Source organism: Thalassophryne amazonica, chromosome 20, assembly GCF_902500255.1.
Source record: "Thalassophryne amazonica chromosome 20, fThaAma1.1, whole genome shotgun sequence".
In the NCBI taxonomy this organism is placed as follows: Eukaryota; Metazoa; Chordata; class Actinopteri; order Batrachoidiformes; family Batrachoididae; genus Thalassophryne; species Thalassophryne amazonica.
This window is the reverse complement of record NC_047122.1, coordinates 60274621-60278926: the sequence shown is the minus strand read 5'-3', so window position 1 is coordinate 60278926 and position 4306 is coordinate 60274621.

Genomic DNA, 4306 nt, shown 5'->3' with positions numbered 1-4306 from the left:
AGTTCCTGCGCGCGCGCCCACAGAAAGAACAGCCGCAGCCACACACGACACAGCAAAACGACTTCCTGTTTGGACCTTCAAAATAAAACAGCTGCTGCGTTTTAACCATTCGTATCACATTAAAAAAAATATATAAATAAAACCTTTGTTCTGGCTAAATATAAATTGACGTATTGCATCGCCCTGTTAGAGTAACAGCTATATATATTTTTTAATCTACATATAAAACAGATCTGTTTAAATGTTATATTGATATACTAAGGACAACTTTGTGTTATCGTCAGCATTTTATTGCATGTGCCAGCATTTTTGTTTTACAGTGCATCCTGAATGTATTCACAGTGCTTCACTTTTTCCACATTTTTTAATTTTACAGCCTTATTCCATGCCTTATCTTATCACATGTACATAATTATTCACAGTCTTTGCCATGACGGTCAAAATTGAGCTAAGGTGCCTCCTGTTTCCACTGATCATCCTTGAGATGTTTCTACAGCTTAATTGGAGTCCATCTGGGATAAATTCAGTTGACTGGTCATAATTTGGAAAGATATACACCTGTCTACATATAAGGTCCCACAGTGTATATCAGAGCACAAACCAAATATGAAGTCAAAGGAATTGTCTGTAGACCAGATCATCTGTAAATGGAAGAAGTTCAGATCCATTCTTCCTAGAGCTGGCCGCCCGTCTAAACTGAGCAATTAGGGGAGAAGGACCTCAGTCAGAGAGGTGACCAAGAACCTGATGGCCACTCTGTCAGAGCTCCAGCATGCCTCTGTGGAGAGAGGAGAACCTTCCAGAAGGCCAGCCATCTCTGCAGCAATCCACCAATCAAGTCTGTATGGTAGAGTGGCCAGAGGGAAGCCACTCCTTAGTAAAAGGCACATGGCAGCCCACTTGGAGTTTGAGAAAAGGCACCTGAAGGACTCTCAGACCATGAGAAACAAAATTCTCTGGTCTGATGAGACAATGACTGAACTTTTTGGCATCATGTTTGGAGGAAACCAGGCACCATCCCTACAGTGATGCATGGTGGTGGCAGCATCACGCTGTGGGGATGTTTTTCAACAGCAGGAACTGGGAGACTAGTCAGGATTGAGGGAAACATGAATGCACCAATGTACAGAGACATCCTGGATGAGCGCTCTTGACCTCAGACTGGGGTGACGGTTCATCTTTCAGCAGGACAGTGATCCTAAGCACACAGCCAAGATATCAAAGGAGTGGCTTCAGGACAACTCTGTGAATGTCCTCGAGTGGCCCAGCCAGAGCCCAGACCTGAATCCGACTGAACATCTCTGGAGAGATCTGAAAATGGCTGTGCACCGACGCTCCCCATCCAACCTGATGGAACTTGAGAGGTGCTGCAAAGAGGAATGGGCCAAACTGCCCAAAGATAGGTGCACCAAGCTTGTGGCATCATATTCAAGAAGACTTGATGCTGTAATTTCTGCCAAAGGTGCATCAACCAAGTATTGAGCAAATGCTGTGAGTACTTATGTACATGTGCTTTCTTAGTTTTTAAGCACTGTGAATACTTTCCAGATGTATGTCAGATTCCAAATACAAAATACTCAAATATTTCAGCAGAGCAACCGAGTCAACGTATATTAAATCTGACCCAGGGTGACTGACTGAGCCCTGTTTGTATTTGCTTCTAACTTGATGGAATGACGTCATGTCACCATTTAAATACAGAAAAAAACAAAAAACAGAGCTCTTGTCGACTGCTTTTATCTTGAAGTCACACCGTCCTCATTTCCGGATGTTTTAATGATGTAACCTGCGTGTTTGACATAAAGCCAATCTCAGATTGTGAGTTGGTTTCTGGCGCCCTCTGGTGGTGACATGTGGACAGTACTGGTTTGCAGGATGCTGATGATGGAGAACATCTGTGGAAAGAAAAAGAAAGGGGCCAAGAAAATTGATTTCACATGCGCTTCATACACATAAAATGAAGAGAAAGTGCTCAACGCCCTGACCGGACTTTTCTCCAGAGTTTACTTTTCTTTTAGTTTTACTCTCATGACAGTTTCAAAAGTTGATGATGACATAATGAGAAGAAAAATGGAATTGGCGGCCTGAACCTGAAATTTTGGAGAAACTTTACATATAAGAATGTTCTCCAGACTGTGAATCCAGCTGGACCAGCACCGGCCTCCGGTCCTAACTTTTTCACCATCGTTTTGACAGTTTTCTTTAACACCACATAAAATTTTTTTAATTACAATATATACTCATTGGTGAATGAAGCCTTCAGTCAGATTATTCACTTAGGCTGTTTGTGGATTAATTATCAATTATTTCGCATTATTTTTTTCATGTTATCCAGCTTTTATTTTTTTTAACCTCATTTTTGACTCAGATCAGCGTTTCCTTAAAACCTACTGCCCATTTGGATTGAAGAGCTGGATTTGTTCCAATTAAAGGGGGATCACGTGGAGCAATATATTTTCTTTTAATCTACCTTCTACAATGAAATAAGTTTGACATTTCATGTAAAACACCATTAAAATTGTACAATTCTGTATTTGTGTGTGTGGAAAGTCACTATGAGCAGACCTTTAGCCTGAAATGGTTTGTTTTAGAGTTCCGTGACATATGTCACAGAGGTCTACACGTGAACTCCTGGTTGCCCGGGAGATGTGCCCACACTGTAGTGCTGTGATGTGTGTGTGGAAGGCTGATTATTATTTATGCATTACCGAGTCAGGTTAACTATGTTTGGGTACTAGCTTTCCTGTGAATTTTAAGGAGATTTTCAAAGCTATACATTTTGAAAAGTATATATGATAGCCAATCATGGATGAGTCCATTTCCCCAAAAGCCAACATGGCAGCCAACTTGGATTTGTAGAAATGAGGGCTTAAAATGGGGCTTTTCCAAAATCTGTGGCAGCGCCAGGAAATTTTTGTTGAAGGGGCTAGGGTAAAAGTTGGAGGGGCTCCACAAAATGTTGTTGAAATGAACTATAGTAAATTGCTTTATAAATACCAAGGTCACCCGTGCTCCTCTAAAATGTGGTATCAATACACACACACACATCACTTAGAATGATTGCAGGTTCAGTAAACTTGCAAATAGGTATAAATAAAGATAAGTGAAGATTTAAGAGTGGCCATAATAAATATTTAGGAAACCTAAATTTTTGGAGTATGGGGTTAAATTTGCCTCATTAATACTTGCAAATGCACAGAGGGTGATTTACAAATATCCCATGATTTGTACACGTGCTTTGTGATCCACAAACACAAATTTATAATTTGTAACTTGTGTATGGGTTTTTGCAAATAAATGTTTATTTGCAAAACTGAAAATTCTGTTTGTGAAGGGTGATTCAGCATTGGTGGATCACCGAACACACACATTCATCACTTTGCTCAGTTATGCAATATTGAGACATTCTCAGTGCAAAACTGCAGTTGAGATCCACAAATATGTCAGTCGCTATTCACATTATTGGCAGAATTATTGGGGGGGGGGGCTGAGGGGGAGCTTGGCTTATTATTGGGTGGGCTTAAGCCCCCCAATCCCCCCCTTGGCGCCGCCACTGTCCAAAATCCTGGCTCCTAGGTTACTTAGTATCGTGATTCCAGTGAATAAATGCAAATTTTCCAGACCAGTGGAATTCAATGGTGCTAACTACAAAAACATTTGTGAACAAAGTTATGTTCCATCTTGGATTTTTGAGCCCTCATAATGGTGACTTTGCCCTTATTTTTCCTGCAATTTTATAACCTTTTAAATTGAGAATTGTACAACACTGTGCTTTTTTTTTATCTTGGAAGTGCTTTATAAATCAAATTATGATCATTTTTTATATGAGCAGAAATCCACCCTATGGGCAGGGTGCATTTGTTTTGGGGGCTGTGCATGTTTGGGGGGTTGTGCGTGTGTTGGGTTGTGTGTGCGGTGTTGTACATGTGTGCATGGGGGACTTTCCACATGCACACCAACGTACGATATGATTATCATCATCATTATTATATTAGCAGAAACCTGCCCATATGGGTAGAGGGCATTTGTGTGGGGGTTGTGTGTGTGTGGTTGGGTTGTGTGTGTGTGTGTGTGCATTTCATTTAAAGATACATGAAATTTCAACGACACCTGCTGAATTATTCAGGCATCCTTTGAGTCACTGTTAAACCAAACACTCCATTTTAATACAATAATTAAGTTAATATAACTCAAACTTTGAAAAAAGTTATAGTCACTCATTTCCATTAATTAAACTAACTAAAAAATGAATTGTTGTGATAACAACTCAGTTCCTTGAATGCATTTAAAGTTTTGGGGCATTTAA